Source organism: Elephantulus edwardii, unplaced genomic scaffold (genome assembly GCF_000299155.1).
Source record: "Elephantulus edwardii isolate Elephantulus edwardi_28Jun2011 unplaced genomic scaffold, EleEdw1.0 scaffold00016, whole genome shotgun sequence".
Taxonomy (NCBI): domain Eukaryota; kingdom Metazoa; phylum Chordata; class Mammalia; order Macroscelidea; family Macroscelididae; genus Elephantulus; species Elephantulus edwardii.
Window position 1 is genome coordinate 9,017,107 of NW_006399766.1, and position 22,337 is coordinate 9,039,443.

General features: G+C 40.3%; 1 protein-coding gene across 1 annotated transcript in view; it reads left to right on the forward strand.

Annotated features, from left to right (window-relative positions):
* Nucleotides 1–10,109: 10,109 nt before the first annotated feature.
* Nucleotides 10,110–22,337, forward strand: part of DMD (dystrophin) — a 1,058,866-nt gene continuing 1,046,638 nt past the window's right edge. The window contains exon 1 of the mRNA XM_006881772.1: nucleotides 10,110–10,268. The gene's annotated coding sequence lies outside the window, so the exon portion shown is untranslated. The remainder of the gene's footprint in view (nucleotides 10,269–22,337) is intronic.

The following is a 22,337-nucleotide window of genomic DNA, read 5'->3' on the forward strand; positions in this document are numbered from 1 at the left end:
AGATCGATTCTGTGAGTGGAGTGATGGGAATGAATGTGTTTGAGATAGCGAGTTTGGCACAGGATAGAACAGCATTTAGGGCTCTTGTATATAGGGTCGCTGTGAGTCGCAAGCAACTCGATGGCACATAACAACAACAACAACAACAACGACTTGTGTTTTATATCCTGTGAACCATCTCTATTTTTTTTTTTGGTCAAGTTGCCTTTTGTGCTTGCTGCCTTTTCATATTAATCTGTAGAAGCTTTTTATATATGTTGGGGAAATGAGGATTTTATTGAAAACTGAAGTACAACCAAGTCCAGCAAGTTTGTCATCTGCCCTTTGGCTTTGCTTTGGTTTTCTTTGACGTACAGGACTGTTGGCATTTTAAATAGACTAATTAATGAATAATTTACTTTATTAAACCAAAGCCATTTAACTTGAAGAGAAAATATATGTTTTTAAGTGGTCAGCTAGCCTGTTGTTGTTGTTGTTAAGTGCCATCAAGTCGCAGGCGATTCTATGAAGGAGAGTCCTCGACGCTTGGGTGCCTTTCATCCTTTCTCCAGGTTCATAGGGTTTCCAGAGGCAAGCTATTATGGAAGTGGATGCCACTCCTTCTTCCAAGCTTGTTTTAATTGGGGAGCTCCACCCTGCTCTCTGTCTGCATTGGGTAGCCAAACATTAATGCATTTGACACACCAGTGTCATGGTGTTCAGCCTCACAGCAACCACAAGTGAATGCAGTATGGTTCTCTCTGCTTGCCGGGCCCTGGTCAGCTAGCCTAGAGAAGAATTACTCTTTATACATTTGAAAAAAGAAAATTAATCTTGAATTTAAAAATTGGTTTTCATCCAACAGTGATTTATTCAAACTTTAATTAATGTGGAGGAACCCAGTTCACAAGTCAAAGCTTAGTGAAAAAGGTTGAAATCAAGATCTGACTAAAATGTTGTTGTTGTAATGTACCATTGAGTTGACTGTGACTCATAGGATCCTATGTACAATAGCTTTAAACCCTGCTCTATGCTGAGCCAATTTCGGTGTCTCTGACACACCTACGCTCATTACCCCAGTTACTGTGTCAATCCATCTCATCCTGGGTCTTCCTCTCCTGAGCTGTCTCTCCACCCTTCCAAGCATGATGTGCTTCTCCATATACTGGTCCTTCCTGAACATGTGCCCAAAGTATGTGAGACAGAGCCTCAAAAATCCATGTCTTCAAGGAGCAGTGTCATTTCATTCTCTCCAAGACAGACCTGTTGTCCTCTTGAAAGTCCTTGGTATGTTCAATACTCCTCTTGAGAACCACAACTTCAAGGCATCAATTCTTCTTCTGTCATCCAGCTCACTGATGCATAGCAAGTAGTTGTATAGACCGTGGCCTGGATCAGAAGCACGTTAGTCTCTAGACTGACATTGTAGTGGTGGTTTTCATTTACTCTGTGGAGACACATGGAATGCAGACTTACTTTTTAACTCTGATGAAAATAGTTGTGTCTCTTTGTATACTATCATTTAATATCACTAAATAGTAGTCACTAAGTATACTAGTTTCTGGCAGGGATTAGTCTACTCTGTCTCTGTATCTAGGGAGGGATGTCTTCCTTAAATTCAAGATTCAAGATTTCTCTGCTTGCTTCTAAGCAGACACCTAAATGCGCAGGGAACTTCTGCTTGATCCAGGGGGAAAATGGCCTCACTGCCTGATTTTACAAATTTTAAGAAAATATGATGGCTATTAACTCCAGGAGCTTCAGAATATAGAGGTTCTTAGACACTGTTAGTTGAAGCTATAAAATGATGCTCTCATGTATTTGTGAATACAAAATGCTCCAATAAAAATATTGCATAGTCTAGTTATGTCTTTTTAAATGGTGGCAAAAGAATTGAGAGCATTATTAGATTATATTTTATACACAGAGTATCATCTGTAATACTACTTATCACCCATATATAGAGACATACTCTAGCTCCACAAATGTGTTATGGGGTTTGAACTTGCCAAAAAGACAGATAGGCCTTTATTTAATACTGGGCTGACTTGGCCTTATGTGCTGCTTGTTAGCTGCCATTGAATCTATTTGGCCCCCTGAGTCATAGATTGTAACTGGGGAAGGTGTTCCCCATGTTACGATGCACATTTGGTGATGTCTGTGCAAGGGATGCACTCGCTGGGAATCAAACCTGGATCTTTTGCAAAGAAAAAACCCAACAAACAAACGTGAGACTTCTACCACTGAACCACCACTGCCCTCCCATTTGGCTCTGTAGCAGGATACGCAGAAGGCAAAGCAGCAGATACAGCAGCAGCATTTCATGGGAGAGATCCAAGCAAGCAGCTTCTTTTGTTCCCTCACCTGCACGGAGCAAGGCTGCCGGGAAACAAGAGAGGCCTCCTTGAATGGAAGCCATGTCCTTTATTTCCCATTGACCTTTAATGCTATTGAGTCACAAAGGTCCAAGTGCTGTTTTCTACCTCACAGTTCTTCCAAATGGAAGTGGTTGTTTTATAAGACAGCCAAGGCAAGCCAAAACTTCCTCTATTGATCTTAACATTAGTATTTCTAAGGCTGTAGTATAGTGGGACCTTAAAGTCAGCACCAGGCCTGATGGTGACCTGATGATGTTCATGCATGCCTGTGCATTTTACACAACATCTGTAAGTCAGTATACACTAGGGAACTCTGGTGGCCTAGTGGTAAAGAGTTAGGGTGCAAACCTAAAGGCACACGATTTGAATGCACCAGCTGCTCTGTGGGAGAAGGATGAGCAATCTTCTCCCTCTTCACAATTTACTGCCTCTAAAAACCCTCTAGAGGGAACACTGGTGGCCTAGTGGCAAGATGCTGCACTGCAATCCCAAATGCACGTGGTTCGAAAGTGCCAGCTGCTCTGTGGGAGAAGGATGGACAATCTCCTCCCATGATATTAACTATCTCAGCTATGGTTTGGCTGCAACTCGGCAGTACACAACAGTAACACCAACTACCCTCTGGAGGGTCTTAATGGAATACAGTAACAACATACTTCATGATATACACTGTTTCCATACAGCAACAGCATGTATAAAATCTTTTTTCCTTAGAAATGAATTTTTTTCCCTTGTACATGTTTATCCTTTTTATTCCACAACTCTTTTTTTTTTAAAAAAAAAATTCTTTTTTATTTTTTATGTGTGTACTGTCAAATCAGATCTGACTGGTACAGGAGGTGATTATTCCTCCTTCTTCAGCAGAGCATCTGGTGGATTTGAACTGTCCACAACTCTTAAATCTACAAAAAAAGTAGCTGATGTTAAGTTGCAAATTGCAAAGTCAGCAGTTCAGACCCACCAGCTGCACCTAGGGAACCAAATATACAGTCTTTTCCCTTAAAAATATATACAGCATTTGAAAACTGATGGAGTGTTGCCAGAAGTCAGGATCAGCTGGACAGCAGTGTGGTTCTAAAGTTTCCATTATTGCATTTATAAAAGTATAATGTGATTATATAAGTATAAAAGTATAATGTGATTACATAATTTCTAGTTATGTCATAGAAGTTGATGTGGTGGTGAAACAAACACCCATTATTCTTGTGCTGCTCTTTAAACTCTGATAATCTAAAGAAAAATATTTCCATTTTCTTTATTGTGGCTTTTTCCTTACCACTAGGGCTTGGGCAATAATGACGAACATTAAGTGACTGTGTCTTCATTCACAATCCTGCTGAGTTTTGTTCTAAGCCATTGTGTTTTGTTTTGTTTTCCTGGATTTTTCCCCCCTGTATGTTGGCATTAGGGTTTTTTCCCCCCTACTAGTTTATTTACAAAATTCAAATACAAATATGAATAAACTCTTTCAATTTCCCTCACACCCCCCCAATCAAATTGTACAATCCAAGAATTAATCTCTTGTTCTCCCTGCATATCCACATCCCTCTGCTTCCAGCCTCTCACACTCCTCCTGGATCCTTACATTCATTCTGCAGTAATAGTTTTATACAATATTTATCCTCCTGTGACTGAGTTAGTTCACTCAGCATAATGCTCTCCAGTTCCTCCCAAGTTAGATAATAATTTACAAAGTTATTGCCCCTGCTTGCTGCATAGTATTCCATTCTGTGAATGTACCATACTTCTGAAACCATTTGTTTGTGGTTGGATATTTGGGCTGTTTGCATGTTCTTGTGATGGTGAATAATGCTGTTATGAACATTGGTGTACAAAACTCAGTTTGTGCCTCAGTTCTCATAATCTCAGGGTATATTGCAAGTAATGGAATAGCTGGGTCATGTGGAATGTCTATGTTCAGCTTTTTGCGGAAGTGTCAAACTGCCTTCCAGAATGGTTGCACCATTTTACAATCCCACTAACAATGTATAAGAGTTCCTTTCTCATCACACCCTCTCCAGCATCTATTACTTGCTACCCTATTAAACTTTGCCACTCTTACTGGAGTGAGACAGTACCTCATTGTGGTTTTGATTTGCATCTGTCTTATTGCCAGTGATTTTGAGCATTTTTTCATGTGTTTGTTGGCCATTCAAATATCTTCCTCTGTGAAAATTGTTTCCATGTCTTTTGCCCATTTTGTAATTGGGTTATCAGTCTTTTTCTTGTGGAGTCCCAGGAGTATTCTGTAAACTTTCATTATGAGACTCTTGTCTGAGATGGAATTACCAAATGTTTGTTCCCAGTCTGTAGGTTTTCTTTTTACCCTGTTGGAAACAGTTTTTGATGTGCATAGAGATTTAATCTTCAGAAAGTGCCATGCATCAATTTTATCCTCTACAGAGCGTGCATTTCTGGTTGTATTTGGCAGTCTCTTTATACCTTGGACTAGCTAGTGCTTCTAAGCTTGATCCCAGTTTGTCTCTTAAAAATGTTATGGATTTGGGCTTTACTTGCAAGTCTTTGATCCACCTTGAGTTTATTTTTGTGTATGGTGTGAGATATGGGTACTGTTTCAGCTTTCTGCAGGTAGAAGTCCAGTTTTGCCAGCACCATTTGTTGAACTTGTGCCATGTTTTGTTCTAAGCCATTGTTTTTTAATTTTTTTTTTTTTAATTCTCACCGGAACCCTATGAAGCTTGCGCGATCTTTGTCTACATTTGACAAGAGCTGGAACCAGGATATAAACGAAAGCATATAAACTTTATACCAGTTGCAGTCTAGTCAACTCCATGTGTGCCAGAGTGTAGGGCCTTTGCTCCGTCGCAGTTTTAGAGAGATGTTTATCAGAAGAATGTCAATAGGTCTTTCCTCTGGGTAGACAGGAACCAGCTTTTGGTGAGCAGTTAAGTAAGTTCCCTGTTTGCATTACCCATGGATGTTAGTTAACTCTAGAGTCCACAGTCTCTAACATAATGTCATACTGCTTCCCATGTTATTTAACACTTCTCAGTATGAGGGTCATCCTCCTTAGGAGCAAAGAGGGTGAAACTTTACCTTAATATTTTGGATATGTTGTCAGGAGAGGCCAGTCCTAGGAAAAATACAGAGAGTGGGAAAGATGGAGGGTCAAAGAGAGGAAGATCTTCCAGAAGATGGATTGACATAGTGTTTATAACGATGGCCTTGAGTAGATCAAGTGAGGATGGTGCAAAATAGGACAAGGTTCGGCTCTGTTGTTCCTAAGGTCACTATGAGCCAGCTTGATAGCACATTACAACATCAGAAATCTGTGTATAAAATCAAGATAGTAATAAGCACATCTGTTAAGATGAAAGTTAGTTGGAACATTGCAAGTGGTACCCTATCAATCCCTGGGGCCTTATTTTTTGTTAATGCCGTCACTGTAGATTCAACATCTTCCTTCATTATCATTGGTTCCTATTCACATGGTACTTTCTGAAATTTTTGAATGTCAACCTTTTGGTACAGTGGTTATGTGTATTTGTCCCATCTTCTTTGAATGATTCCTGGATCATTATAATTGTGTCCCTAAGCATTTCTCAGTATTGCAACTCAAGGCTTGAATTTGTTCTTTAATTCCTTCAGCTTGATAAATGCTGTGTAAGTTCTTCCCTTTTTATTACTTTTTTAAAAATTTCTTACAATTCATTTTTATAAAAATCTTAGACTGGAAAAAATCTTGCAATGGTTTACCTACAAAGTTTTGTATACATTTCACCTCACACGGAATCCCCCACACCTCCCCAACCCCTCCACCCATCAAACCATGTGACCTTTTTATTTTTTGACTCCAGCTCTCTGCACATTCCATTATAATATTCAGCTTTATTTATAATTACTTTGCTTTATCTCCTTGAGCTTCCTCTTTTTCTTTCCTTCCCCCCTCGTTTCCTTCTTGTATTTATCTCTTCCTTTTGTTTTGGGTTCATGACTCTCTAATGCATTTTTCATAGTCTCCTCTGACATCCATTTCAGTTTTTTATTCTTCCTCCTCCTCCTTTGTAATGACGTTTTGCTCTCTTTGTGGATGAGATTCTCAGTGTCCTCCCACAGTTCTTCTGGTCTTCTATCATTGAACCTATTCTTTAAATAATTCTTAAATTCAACTGAGATAGAATGGATGTGCTCACCAATTTAGGCCAAGAAATTTGGAAGACAGCTACCTAGCCAACTGACTGGAACTGGTCTATATTTGTCCCCATTCCCAAGAAAGATGATCCAACAAAATGCAGAAATTATCAAATAATATCTTTAATATCATATGCAAGTAAAATATTACTGAAGATTATTTCAAAATGGCTAGAACAGTACATAGATAGGGAACTGTCAGAAGTTCAAGGAGGATTTGGAAGAGGCTGTGGCACCAGTGATATCACTGCTGATGTCAGATGGATCGTGACTGAAAGTAAAGAACCCCAGAAGAATGTATGTTTAAGCTTTATTGACTATGCAAAGGCATTTGACTGTGTGGGTCATCACAAATTATGGCTGCATTGAGAAGAATGAGAATCTCAGAACACTTGTGCTAATACAAAATCTATACATAGACCAAGAAGCTGTTGTCCACACTAAGCAAGGGAACTTTCCAATGCATAATTTAAAATCAGGAGAGAAGGGGGAAGAAAATATGCAAAGAAAAAAGAAAATAGAAAAATTGAAATATGAATATATAATTAAATATATTTATATATAATATATAAATATATATAGTATGTAGATAAAATATGTTTATCTCCAAATAAATTCAGGAAGAGTGTGCATGAGTTCTGTATCTTTTTTTCATACCTATTCAGGCTGTGTGCTGAGGAATAATTCACAAAGTGAAAACTCTTTGAAGAACAGTGTAGCATCAGGATTATAGGAAGACAAATGAAAAAAATAAAACAACAAAAACCAACCCCTGCATTATGCATATGACACAACTTTGATTGCTCAAAGTGAGGAGGACTTGAATCATTTGTTGCAGAAGACAAAAGAATATAGGCTTCAAGATGAATTACATCTCACCGTCAAGTAAACAAAAAATTCTCACCACTGAACTGATAGGCAGCATCATAACAGATAGAGAAAAGATTAAAACAGTCTATGATTTCATCTTCCTTGAATCAACAATCACCAGCAGTCAAGAAACCAGGAGATGTATTGCATTGGACAAGTTTTCTGTCAAGGGCCTCTATAAAATACTGATGATCGATGATATCAGTTTGAAGATGAATGAGTGCCTGATTCAGGTGATAGTTTTCTATTTCCACAGCTTTGCATCAGAGAGATAGACCGTGAACAAGGATGACAGAAGAAAAATTGATGCCTTTGAGTTGTGGTGTTGGAAAAGAGTACTGAATATCCCATGGACTTCCAAAAGAACAGACAAATATGTCTTGGAGACGGTGAAGCCAGAGTGCTCCTTGGAGGCAAAGATTATAAAGCTTCGTCTTTCATTCTTAGGACATGTACCTAAGTGAGGGTATTCTTTGGAAAGGAACATCATGCTTGGAAAGGTGGAGGGTCAACAAAGGAGAAGACCCAGAACAAGATGGATCAACACAATGACTTCAGCAACGGGCTCATCTGTGTCAGAGAGGATGATGATGGCAGAGGATAGGTCAGGGTTCAGATCAGCTATTCACAGAGTCGCTATGAGTTGTACTTTACTTGACAATACCTAACAACAGCATCACAACCCAAAGGTATTGATCCTTTTATCATCCTTAGTTATTGTCCAGCTCTCTAATGTACAGCAAGTAATTGTGAATACTATGGCCTGGATCAAGTGCACATTAGTCTCCAGACTGACATCGTTGTTCTTCAGTACTCTAGGGAGGTCCCTGACAGCAGATTTTCCCATTGATTTCCCATTGATCTTCCTTTGATTTCTTGACTGATGGTGCCAAGACTGTTGATGCTGGAGAAGAGTTTTGGACATACCATGGACTACCAGGAGAACAAACAGGCCTGTCCTGGAGAGGGTGTAAGCAGTTTGTTCCCTGGAGGCAAGGATTGTGAGGCTCCATCTCACATACTCTGGACATGTGGCCAAGAGGGAGCAGTCCTTGGGGAGGAACATCATGCTTGGGAAGGTGGAGGGACAGCACAGAAGAGGAAGACCCAGAATGAGATAGGTTACTCTGTGACTGGAGAAATAGAATTAAGTCTGTTGGAGGTGCTGAGATTGGCTCAGGATGGGGCCTCTTTCAGAGTTAATGTGCATAGGGTTGCTATGAGTCATAGGCAACTCGATGACACATAACAGCAACAACAAATAACCATAGCAACATTAAGGTGACATTGAGTTGACTACAAAAGATAATAAACATGAAACATCCAGATATGGTACTGGGCAAATACTAAGCTTATAACAACCTATAGTCAATTTTCTATGTTCTTGTAGTTAGATGCCATCGTGTTGCCCATGACTCATAGTAACCCAATGAACAAGAATCTAATATTCTGGATTTTGCTATGTTGTGGTTGTTATGTGCCATCAAGTCACCTGCAACTCATAATGACCCTATGTACAACAGCCCTAAACCCAGCTCTATCCTTTGTCAATCTTATTGTCTCTAACAGCCCCCCATTACCCTAGTCACTGAATTAATCCATCTCATAGAGAGTCTTCTCCTGCGCCGTCCCTCCACCCTCCCAAGCATGATGTCCCTCTCCAAGGACTGGTCCCTCCTTGCAATATGTCCAAAGGATGTCAGACGAAGCTTCAGAATCCTTGCCTCCAAGGAGCAGATTAGTTTAACCCTCTCAAGGATGAAGCTGTTCGTTTTCTTAGTAGTCCTTGGTATAGTCAATACTCTTCTTCACCACAGCTCTCAGGCATCAGTTCTCTTTCTATCATCCCTAGTAAGTAATTGCAAAGACCATGGCCTGTATCAGGCACACCTTAGCCTCTAGACTGACATCGTTGATTTTCTGTACTTTGGAGAGGTCTCTAACAGCAGACTTCCCTAACGTAATACAATTTTGCTGTAGAGGTCTCTAACAGCAGACTTCCCTAATGTAATACAATTTTGCTGTATTCCACTCAAATTCAAACATCCTTTCATTCCAGGTTTGGTCTCTTCCCCCCCCCCCCCCCCCCCCCCCCCGCTTCATTGCATTATATGAGGGCTCACAAATGCTAGTTCACAAAATGCTTATCTCACCAGTATTCCTTGGTTAAGCTTCCCATAAAAGAGAGTTAGATACAATATATTGGAAGAAACTAGTTTCTAAGTAAACACAAGTTGTAATTTGGTTTAGTCTGAATGTTATGCTGTTCTTTGAACATGACTATGAGTCATTTCAGATTTAGATCAATTAAATGATAGTGATAGTGAATGATATGTACTTTTTTCTTTTTATAATCATATAGTAGAATGTTTAACTTACATTATAAATTACTTAGTAAGTAAAGGGATGGGTGAAAAACGTATTTTCCTTGAATGAGTTGAGTGTTCATTTGTATGTATGTGTTGGAATTTTCATATAAGCATTAGATACCTATGATGTCTGGCTTTTTGGTGTGTGAGGATAAATGAACAATTTTGAATACAGTTATTACATTCTAATATAAAATATGTACATGATGAAATCCAATACTGTTCTAATTCTGAAATAAGTAAATGTCCAAACATTTTATCAACATGTCCTAAGAAATTAATTTGAAAGTATTTCTTTTTCCTTTCCTCTCCTCACCATGAGAAACTTATGCCATAATTTTTCCCCCCATACCAGGTTTCTAAAGATTTACCTGAAAAGCAGAAAGAAATTGAGGCTCACGTAAAGGACCTTGGGCAGTTTGAAGAGCAGTTAAACCGTCTGCTTTTGTGGCTGTCTCCAATTAGGAATCAGCTAGAAATTTGTAGTGAACCGAGTCAAACCGGACCATTTGACATCAAGGTACAGACTTTGCTTTCACTATTTTCGAAAAATATGGCAGTGTAACTGACCTGTGTTTCTTGTGTTTTCTCCTTGCTTTGGGGGCCCTTCAGCTTTTCCATCCATCTGGGCACTCACTGTGAAGCCCTGGAGGCTCAGAGGGTGGCATACTGGGCAGCGAACCAGGTGGTTGAACTCCTCCAACCAGTGTACAAGAAAACGATAAGGTAGTCTGATTGTTTTAGGATCAACAGCCTCAGAAACACGATGGAACATTTTAGCCCATCCTCTGAGGTCTCTGTAGAGAACTCCGAAGGCCCAATGGTAAGGAATTGTTCTGCCAACCTAAAGGCGAAGTGGTTCATATCCACCAGTGACTTTGTGGGAGAAATATGGGCAGTTTCAGCCTGTGACATTTACTGCCTCCGTAAACCCCACTTGAGGGTCAGCTATGGGTCAGTTCCAACTCGAAGCTACAACCATGGCCCATCTCTCAGTAGAGGCTTGCATGTTGCTGTGTACGAATTTCAGCAGAGATTCCGGACTGAAATAGACATGGAAGAATCCCCTGATGGTCTACTTCCCAAAAACTCAGCCCACCAAAGAAAGCCATACGGAGCACAGTATTCCAACCCTGTTATATATAGAGCCACTTAAAGACAGCTAACAGCATTACATGAATTGTCTTCAAAAGGCTGTGTCTGGATCTTCTTATGCAGTACAGCTATACCTCATCAATATGGATTCCTCCCCCCCCTCCATTATTCAATACACAGTCTCAACAATGTTGTGTAGTTTTCTTGATCCAGAACCTAGTAACTTCAGCGGGGTTCTCAGCTCTAATCTTCACAATTCCTTGAGTTAATAGTGCATGGAGGAAAGGTTGTAAGCATGTTACCAGGAAGGAGCTGTTTGTGGTTCTGTGGGAAAAGCCCATTCTTCTACTTTTAAAGACAGACACTGGCCAAAATATGCCTCTTCTTTATCACAATGAAAAATGGATTAAAATTCTGTCTTTGCACATGGACTATATTTGAGAGGAAAGATAACAAAAGTCTCCTGGTGTGCGTGGGTGTTGTTGACTCAACCAAAGTGCCGTTAGTTCCCTGTCTCTGCCTCTCAGAGTGGGTCTCAGTTTGTCCAGGGCCCCGTAGGGTCCCTACAGTTTGGAGAACAAGCTGCTCTCAGCTGTGTTAATCATTTTGCTTTATCAAAGCTACAAGTCACAGTTCTGTATAGTTTCCAAGAGCCATGATATTTGCCTCCTGCAGCTTGAGCTAAATCACTAGCAGAGAAGCAGCTGCTTTTTTACCCTGGCAGTAAAATCTCCTTGAGCTTCAGCCCTCTGTGCATATTTGGAGTTTTTTATCACTGGAGTGTGGATTTTTTTTTTAAAAAAATACTCCTATAGACTTCTTCATCATCATCTTTTTTTTTTTTTTTAAATCCTCCTCTGCTGCTTATTTGCTTCTGCTTTATCCAGAACGCTTAGTGGCACAGTGGTTAAGAGCTCAGCTGGTAACTAGCAGTCCGATAGCTCAAACTCCCCAAGTTGCTCTGTGGAAGAAAGACTGATGAGTTAGTCTGCTTCCATAGACATGACAGCTTTGGCAACCCTATTGGACAGTCCTGGTCTGTCATATAGGGAGCTCTGGGGGCCTAGTGGTAAGAAACTGCACTACAGTCCCAAAGGCACACAGTTCAAATCCACCAGCTGATCCACGAAGGATGACGGCTAGACAGTCTCATCATGGGTGATTAACTGTCTCTGCAAACCCTCTGGAGGGTCAGTTCTGACTCAGTGGTACATAACAGCAACACTCTGTTGTCTGGGGTTGCTGTGAATCAGCATTAGCTGGAAAGGAAGTAACTTATGGCTGTATCCATGACATAAAAAAGATATCAATTCATATAGAAGATGGCTCAAGAGGATCTCCCCCACTCCATGATTCTCAGTATGTGATGACCTGCGTGAATAATTCACAAACTTACCTGGTTCTTTATCCTCCTTTGTCTAGCTTATGCCTCTCTTCACTGGCTAATAAATGATTTAGTAAGTTCTCCTGCCATGAGTTATGTGATATAGTCTTTACAGCGTGTCGTAGTGTCTGCTAAAAGAACTTTAGCTTTTTTCTTTCTTTAACAGTTAAAATAAGATGGGAAAATGGGACTTTGCTCGACTCAGCTTTACTGGTGTTGTCTGTTAACACTAAGTGGCTTACAGCTCATGGTGACTTCACTTGAGCCTCCTGGGAAGCAAAAAGAAAGGCTTTAAATGGGTTGGTGGAGAGCTCGCCTATTTACCAGAGAAACAGAAATGTTGTTTAAAAAATTAAGACTCGAGTGTTCTGGGAGCTGAGGCCACAGTGCAAGAACCATGCCACACACAACCAGCCCGCAAAATGGCACAGGAATGGCATCAAGAAACCCAGATCACAACAATATGAGTCTCTTAAGGGGGTAACCCCCAAATTCCACAGGAACATGCACTTTGCCAAGAAGCACAACAACAAGGGTCTAAAGAAGATGCAGGCCAGCAACACCAAGGCCATGGATAAACATGCCCAGGTTGTGAAGCCTCTTGTCACACCCAAAGACGTCAAGCCCAGGATCCCAAGGGGTGGCAACTGCAAGCTCAGCTGACTCGCCTACATCACCCATCCCAGGCTTAGGAAGCATGCTCGGGCCGGCATGGCCAAGGGGTTCAGGCTTAACTGGCCAAAATCCAAAGCCAAGGCTGACAGTAAGGCTGAAGCTCCAGCAAAGTCCTCAACTCAGGCACCAGCCAAGGCTCCAGCCCATGCACCAGCCAAGGCCTCAACCTAGGCGCCAGCTAAGGCCTCCACTCAAGCTCCTGCTCCAAGTCAGGCCCCTAACGGTGTCCAGGCCCCTGCGAAGGCTCCATAATTCATAATTGAGTTCCCCATCTGAGGACAGAATGACTGGTGTGCCCCACCATCTGCATGGGGTTGGTGTCCTCCTGTGCTATAATCATGGAAAACAATAAAAAAAAAACCAGTATGGAAAGAAAGTCTAAGACCCCCAACTCCCCCTAAAAAAAAAAAAAGGATGTGTTAATGCAAAGAAAATAGATGTGCAAGCAACCAGGCTCCTACTTGCTTTTATTAATTTCAAAGACATTTTTTGTGGGGTTGGTGGGTCTGATCATGGAGGCCATGGTGCCTCTGAAACAAAGGGCCTAAGGCCTTACCACCTGGTTCATTTGTCTTCCCAAGTCAATCTCTGAGCACCTGTTAGAAAACTATGTAATAACACCGTGTGTGAGCCTCAGTTTTGCCTTCTTGGCACTTCATGCTTCTTGATGAAATGCAGCTAGCTGTGTAATGAAACCTTAAAAAAAAGCCTTAAGGGCTCTGTACTAATACATTGTTTATGCTGGAGTGAAAATTGACTGCACATCGCTTGGTTTGTGCAATTTGCTCCAGAAATATTCCTATTCAGGAAATCCGGCAAATAGCAATATTCATCTTGAAAATCACCTCCCAGAACCCTTAGCAAGCTGAGAAACATAATCAATGGGATCGGGATGCGGAGGGTGAAAATGAGGCGTAATCACAACCCGTTCCCATCACTCAGCCTGCTAGAAGGCATGATGTTGAATTTTGATTTTCGAATGCACTCTCAATTGAGACGTGAAATATGTCGCTTCCCGATTCAGCAATGACCATGGAATGAGAAGATCCAGGGACCAGTCACGCTTTCCATAAAGGGCCTTATGATGCTTTAAATCTTTAATGAATGCTTTCAATAATGAGCAAGAGGTATACTATTTATCTGCCATCAAACTGCCTAACTACTGCTTTCCAAACTTTTTATTGAAATATGAGGTCGGGGACAAGAACACATAATTTTAACTTAAGTCTAACTGACTGATACACTTTCCTATTTATGACAGGAAGGGGTTGGGGTTTTTTCCTCCCCACAAGAATGATTTTCCTTCTGTGGGCTATAAATACACATGATGTGCTGCTTGCTCTGCTAGCCCTTCCTCACCACGTGAGACACGTAATTGGCCGTAATGGCAAATCTACACTGAGAACTACCAAAGGGCACGATTGTGGTGACTGAGACGTAAAGAAAGTGACCACCACAGACCTTCTCTGCGTGTGTTTGCTTTGCTGAAAGTGCTCACGAAATTAGCCTTTTCAGAGGTTAATGTCATCCAGTTGACTGTTTAGAATGAGATCATTTGCATTCAAGTGAGCATTCCCTTAAAATAGAGGAGCTAAAGCAGAGGGACTTATCAGCTTTAGTTGGCTTGTTTTTATTATGTGAGAGGATGGCAGTGGGGAAATGGCATTGTAGCCCTCCTCATTGTGGTGGGAGTAACCGAAATGTTCATCAGCAAATGAAAAAACTAAACCAAACCAATCCCAAACCCATGGCCAGTGAATTGATGTAGAGTCATGGGAGCACTTCATCATGCTTCCAAAGTTATACATCTTGTTTTAATAAATTTTTTATTGTAATTTTAACAAAAAAACCTTTTACATCAAAGTTAGATTTTCATTCACTCATTGTTGCACATTTTTAATTCCCCTCCTTTCCTTCTCCCTCTCCCTGCTCACTTTTTTTGTGTGTTTGTTTTAAATATTCATTCATTGTAGGACATTATGCTGAGTGAACTACCTCAGTCACAAAAGGACAAATATTGCATAGCATTGCATAGTGCCACTGTTAAAAAGCAGGTCTGACATGAGAGTTTGGGAGGTTGTAAATCTTTACAGGAGGAGATTGCCCATCTTTCTTCCATGCAGCAACTAGTGGATTCAAACTGCTGACCTTTTGGTTATGTTCTCCATGTTACATACAGATGAACAGATAAGCATAATGTGCTACATGGATCCATTTTTCTAAGCCAGAAAGAACAGCGAAGTACTGGTACATGCTACAATATAGATGAATTGTGAAAACACAGGAAGAGATTGCCCATCTTTCTCCCATGGACCATCTGGTGGATTTGAACCATGTTACTTTCCGTTTAGAGTGTAACTCCATATCACTAAGCCACCAAAGTTCCCTAAAATGTTTCCTTTCCTTAACATGATAATAGGAAAAGAAACAAAAAACCCAAGTTTTAATCTCAGCTTTGACATAACTGGACTTTATAAAATTGTTTAACTCACCTATGTTTCTTAACCTGTCCTTTCTCTTCATTACAAAAAAAAAAAAAGAAAGAAAATGGTAAATTTCTCAATTTTAACTCTACTGGATTAATGTAAAACTAAGGAATAAAGTGAGAATACATTTCAAAAAGCAATAGAAAAAGATTTTTTTTTATTGGTCACCAATCCAGCTTGTTTGTCTAAGGAGAACATTTTAAAATCACATGAAGGCTAAAAAATAAGAAATAAAAATAAATATCAAAAAACCAATTGCCATCAGGTTAGAACTGTCTCACAGCAGACCCGCCATTGGTTTTTCAAGGCTGTAAAGAACAGAGAACTGGAATGCCAGTCACACCCCCACAAAGCCACTGGAGGATTCGAACCCAGGGAGGCGTGACCTATGGATTCGCTGCTGTGCAACTCCATTGGGAGCATGCCACCAGAGCTCCTTACAGTGAGAATTTCTAGAAGAGAGGATTCAAGTAAGACTCACATTTGATTGGACAAGAGGAAAAGGCTGTAGGTTTTTTGTGTTAACGCCCTTGACTTCCTTTTTCCTGAACAAGAATTGGGGGGGGGGGGCAGAAAGTGAGGAGGGGAGTGGCACTGAGAGTGCTTCACTTCCTTTTTGACAAGTCAAAGGGCAAAAGGGAGGACCATGCATTATAGTGGTCTTCAAATCATCATTCTGATTAGAAAACTCACGAACTGAATTTCTGAAAAACTGTCTATATATAAAAAGCACATTTTAAAGTTGACATCTATTCCCTCCCCCGCATATTGTAAATATTAACATTTTAAAAATACTGCATTACTCTTTCAGTCTCTTAAATGTATCCAATGGAATTCAAATACAGTAGCAATATAACAGCTAGCATTGTAAAAAAAATACACGAATAAGCTCATCTTTAATAAATAGAAGCTTTATGTCATTCCTTTTTCTTCTTTAAATCACATTTCCATTCCACTTCCCCAAAGACATGTATCCTAATGTAATATATATTTATGATATAGTCTTTTATTAACCACTCTATCATACTTCTCCATGACAAATATGTCTATGTGGATTTAAATTCTACTTTTAAAAACAATTTCCTGTGCCCATGAGGCTCTAAATAGTTCTAAAATCATTTCAATTGAGTCATAGCTATGATTTTTAATCATATATGTGCCTATTAAATATCAAATAGCTTAAATATTGGTAATTTAAAAAATACTTATTACATATATCTGGTGGATTTTTATTGGAAATTTATCTGTTAAGGAGACAAGCGGACGAGTGGCTGGTGGTGCCCTGACTAAAGGGAGCTTTCTAGGCATCTATGATCTGAAGTGTTCTTTGGTTTGGCAAAATCGTTTTCAGGATGCTGTGGCCCTGGGGTGGAGCAGAAGAAATGGATGTGCTTTTATTTTGTAAAGTTGGAGAAAGGATATCAGTAATACAAAATATGAGAAAGATCATTGGAGTGAAATATGTAGCTTAGGAATCACTCACTCACTCTGTCATTTATGTCAACTCAGGACTAGCTCATAGTTGCCCCTCCAGCATATTTTTGGGAAGTCGTAAACTGAATAGGAGGTGATGATAGAGTGTCTTTCTGCCATAAAGCAATTGATGGGTTTGAAGCACCAGAGATGCATCCCCTTTGAATTAGCAGTGCAAATCCCCATGGACTATGCCTCTAGAACTCTCAAGACTAGGAGTAAAACCAGACAAATCACTCTTGCCGTTGTTGTGTAACATCGGTTTGCCTCTGACGCATAATGACCCTCTGTACGAATTTCGTTATCTAGAAAGTGATTATATGAAACTGATCTATGCACGTATAACCATCCCCCAGATTTTCATATACATCCCGAGACGTTCCTCAGCCCGAACACTACCACTCTCTTACAAAATTAACCTTCTTTGAGGGGGGAGAAGGACAATTCTGACTGTGGAGAGACTGCTGCCAAAACATAGCCAAGCTTATCTCGGTGCCATCTATGTCTTTAACCATTGCATGGTCCTTCCTGCATGCAGTGCTCTTACCCCACCACTGACTCACTCTGACCAGTCATTTCTAACCCTTGAGGATCACATCTACCTCAAAGTATAACCATGCTCCCCAGGATTTTCAATGACTAATTCTTCTCAGTGGACTTGAACCTCTAACCTTTCCTTTAGCAGCTGGATATGTTAACCATTTGTACCACCTAAGAATTGCATGCTGAACTTGTTATGTGACGTCGAGTCCACTACGTCTCATAGCAACCCTATGAACAATAGCTCTGAACCTTGCCCTGTCCTGAGCCACTCTCACTACCTATGGCATACCTGCCCCCATTGCCACAGTTACTGTGTCAAGCCATCTCATCCAGGGCCTTCCTCTCTGCATTGACCCTCCACCCTTCCAAGTTTGATGTCCTACTCAAAGGACTGGTCTCTTCTGGAAACATGACCAAAGTATGTGAGTTGCAGCTTCATACTTCCTTGCCTCCAAGAAGCAACCTGGTTTCACCCTCTCCAGGACAGACATGTTTGTTCACTTGGCAGTCTGTGGTATGTTCAATACTCTTCTACAGCACCACAGCTCAAAGGCATAAATTTTTCTGTCATCCTTAGTCATTGTTCAGCTCTCAGATGTATAGCAAGTTATTGAGAAAGCCATGGCTTGGATCAGGCACACCTTAGTCTCCAGACTGACATTGTTGCTCCTTAGTGCTCTGGAGAAGTCCCTGGCAGCAGGCTTTTCCAAAATAACTTGTCTTTTGATTTCCTAGTTGTTGGTGCCAACAGTTTATTGTGGACCCAAGCAAGATGAAATTCTTAGAAATCTCATTCTCTTTTCCATCTATCATGATGCTACCAATTGGCCAATTGGTTGAGAATCTTTTCTTTCTTGTTGTTGAGATACAACCCATATTGAAGACTGTAGTCCTTGGAGTTCTGCAGCAAACACTTCAAGTCCTCCTCAGTTTGAGCAAGCAATGTTATGTCAGCTGCATAATTCAGGTAGTAGATGAGTCTTCCTCCAATCCTGATGCCACATCCTTCTTCATACAGTCCAGCTGTCTGTTCCACATATAGATTAAAAAGGTATGGAGAAATATCCTTGATTCACACCTTTCTTGATTTTGAACCATGCAGTGTTTCTTTGCTCTTTTCTGATGATTACTTCCTGGTCCTAAGTTCATAAGTTCTGTGTTGTAAAAGGGAAAGAAAAAAAATCTCCAACAGACTGAATCTTAGGAGGGGGCCATGCTGGCATAGTGATAAATAGTTGCACTGCCAACCTGAAGGCAAACTTTTGAGCAAGTTAGAGTATTTAAATCCACTAACTGCTCTGTGAGAGAAAGATGGACTTTCTCCTCCTGTGCACTATTGCCCCAACAAGCCCACTGGAGGGTCGAATTTCAGTTTGTTATGACTCCAGGGATGTGTAACAACCACCACCTAGGAAATGGCTCTGCAAAGCCATCTCTGGAAACCTGTTTATTTTGACATCTATTCAAACATTATTTCCCATTTGCTACAATTGTTCAATTAGTCACTACCCTCTAATTGTTTTATTTCCTACCCAGCTCACAATGTTCCATTTTGCCCACAAGCATACATTTGGGAAACTTATCAAATGCGTTTCTGAAATCCACATGAACTTTATTTGCATATAGTCCATGAAGCTAAATGAATGAAATTCTTCTTCTGCTAAGAAGCTATTTTACTGGTTAACTGCAGTGTCCTAAAATATTAAGGTGACTCTCGCAAGTTCCTTTCAGCTGAGTTGTTGTATAAATATGCCTCAGCGTACTGAAAGCAATTGGTCTGGTAACATGGGCAAAGCGAGCTCAGTAATGTAGAAGTGTAGGCCAGTTTAATGTAGGCTTGGAAGCAGTTTTTAAGGAATTTGTTACTTTCTTTCAATTCATATCTAACTTCGTGCTGACCCCATGAAAAACAATTACATTTTATAATCAGGTTCAGCACCATTACTATGACCTCCAGTATACTCGAGACCATTGTTGTTGCTACTGTATATTTTGTATGCCATCTCACCAGGGCACTTCTCTTCTCACACTGTATTGGCTAAGCTATAATGGTTCATAGAGTTTTCATTGGTGGATTTTTCAGAAGATCACCAGGCATTTCTTTCTAGTCTTAGGGATTTTTGCTACAGTCTGTTGACTATGAGTGACCCTGTTGATATAGCTCCCAGCATCATGGCAACATGCATGGCCCCATGGAATGAAAAATTTGATGGTCTACAGGGAAAGTCTGCTGTTAGGGACCTCTCTAAAGTACTCAAGAGCAACGGTGTCTCTCTGGAGACTAAGGTGTGTCTGATACAGGCCATGATCTTTGCAATCACTTGTTATGCATCAGAGAGTTAGACAATGACTAGGGAGGATAGAAGGAGAGTTGATGCCTCTGAGCTGTGGTGCTGGTGAAGAGTATTGAATGTACCATGGACTGCCAAGAAAACGAACAGGTTCATCCTGGAGAGGGTTAAAGCAGGCTACTCCTTGGAGGCAAGGATTCTGGGGCTTCGTGGGACATACTTTGGACATGTTGTAAGGAGGGACAGGTCCTTGGAGACATCATGCTTGGGAGGGTAGAGGGACAGAGCAGGAGGGCAAGACCCTCTATGAGGTGGATTGATTCAGTGACTGGGGTAATCGGGATGGGTGTGTCGCAAGCAGTGCAATTGGCACAGGATAGAGCAGGGTTTAGGATTGTTGTACATAGGGTCGCTATGAGTCTCAAGCGACTCGACGGCATATAACAACAACCACAACAACAGGAATGTGGACGTTGTATTTGAAAGACTAGAAGACTCCTAAAGAGAAGTAAGTGGTGAAGCCAGAAAGGATGAATTTGAGGAGTACAGGGCTAGAGTGGATAGTGTATTTAGGAAGTTAGCGACGTTGTTGACGAGGAACACTGGTCTGCAGTAGCACACTGGTAGTGAGGAAGAAGAGAGGGAGGTAATGCCCAGAATTTTCCCAAACTGTGGCTGGTGACTCATTTGTGAGCTGTGAACTCAATTTAGTGGATAAAATGAGACATAATAAGTTAAAGCAAATTATGACATTGTAGGATATGTAATGTTGTTGTTGTGTACCGTAGAGTTGGAAAAGACCAATAGCTAACTAATGCCTTGGAGGGTTTTCAGAGGCAGTTAATTGCATGGGAGGAGATTGCCCATCCTTCTCCACGGAGCAGCTGCAGATTCAAACTGCGTGCCTTCAGGATTTGCAGCAGAGATTCTTACCACTTGGCCACCAGTGCTCCCCTTAAGATGGCAGTTTTAAGGATTGCTCTCCAGTGGCCTAGTTGCAAGAAGCTGCACTGCAATCCCAGGGGTGTGCAGTTTGAATCCACCAGATGCTCTGCTGGGGAAGGAGGGGCAATCTCCTCCTGTACCAGTCAGATTCAATGTGATAGTACACACACACACACACACACACACACACACACACACACACACACATTTTTTTAAAAACATATTACAGTCTTGGAAACCAGCTCTATTCTACCTAGTTGCAATGAATCAGAATCTTCTCTCCTATCCTTTACTATACTTGGAGGTGGTTGTTTTTTATTTTAATTTTGGTGTAAGAGTTAATATGAAGAAGAGGAAGGAGTCAGTGATATTTTCAATTAATCTTGACTTCTTCTATAATTTCACAAATCACCCCTTTAAGAATTCATATCATTATGTCCTTCAGAATCAGCCTCAGAGGTGTTGGTCTGGACTGGAATTAACGTTTTGCTGTGGGGAAAAATATCATTGCGAAGTAGAATTTAAAGTTAACCTTTCTCTTCCAAGGAGAGAATATGCCTTTATTTATGTCCCTAATTTTAAGAGAATCTGCACAGTCCTTTTGTATAAAGTGAATTAATTACTGTTATACCATTGAGGTCATACTGAGTTAATAATTTAAAGATGGAAAATAAATACATTCTCCCTTGACAAATGGTGAAAGTGTAAATCTTTTTCTTTCTTTGTGGAATGGATAACATTTTCTTGTGGTACAAAATTCAGAATCATAAAAGGAAATATATTCTCCCTCCCATTTCTTTCAGCCACCCAGTTTCTCTTCCTATAGGCAGTCAAGGTTATTCGTTTCGTAGATAGCCTGCCAGGGACAGGATGTGTGTGTACAAGTGGGTGCTTTCTTCCTGTCTTTTCTTTAAAAAAAAAAAAAGAAAAGAAAAACCAGACTAGTAGCTTGCTCTACACAGTATTTCTGCTTTATGCTTATTTCCCACTAAATTATATAAACTGGCAATGTTTTTAAATATTATATTTAAAATTCTTGCTCATTCAATCATTCTTAGACATAACCATTTATAATATTAAATTATAATTGATTAATGTAACTAATTTAATGAATGAAAATGACAGTATAATTTGTTAATTTTAGCCCATTTTTTTCTGTTTTATTTTATTCTTTTTTATGTGTGTACCATCAAATCGGATCTGACTGGTACAGGAGGAGATTGTCCCTCCTTCTCCAGCAGAGCATCTGGTGGATTCACACCGTATGCCTCTGGGATTGCAGTGCAGTAATTTTAGCTCAATGTAAAAAAAAAAATGTTTAAAAAGAACGTTCTTTTATATATTCTGCACCATATCTTTGAACCAGAATGCAAATTAGTGGAACTTTAGTTTTGTTATAGTCCTTGTTAATTGCTTCAAAATAACAATGTATACTGCCAAGCACATGTTATTCAAGACATTGTAACTGTGCAGCCCTAAACTTTTCAGGGCTAGATCACAGGATCTGTGCCTTTGTTTTGCGGTGAATAAGGATGAATTGACCGTACCAAACAATTTCCTTTAGTAGTACATAGAAGTTTTGTTTCCACACACCTTTACCCATTCTCTATGTATGTCCTACACTTTGGTTTTATCTTTGCTAGGCATCAGGGTTGGTGGAAGATCTATTAACAATCTGCGTTATGCAGATGACACAA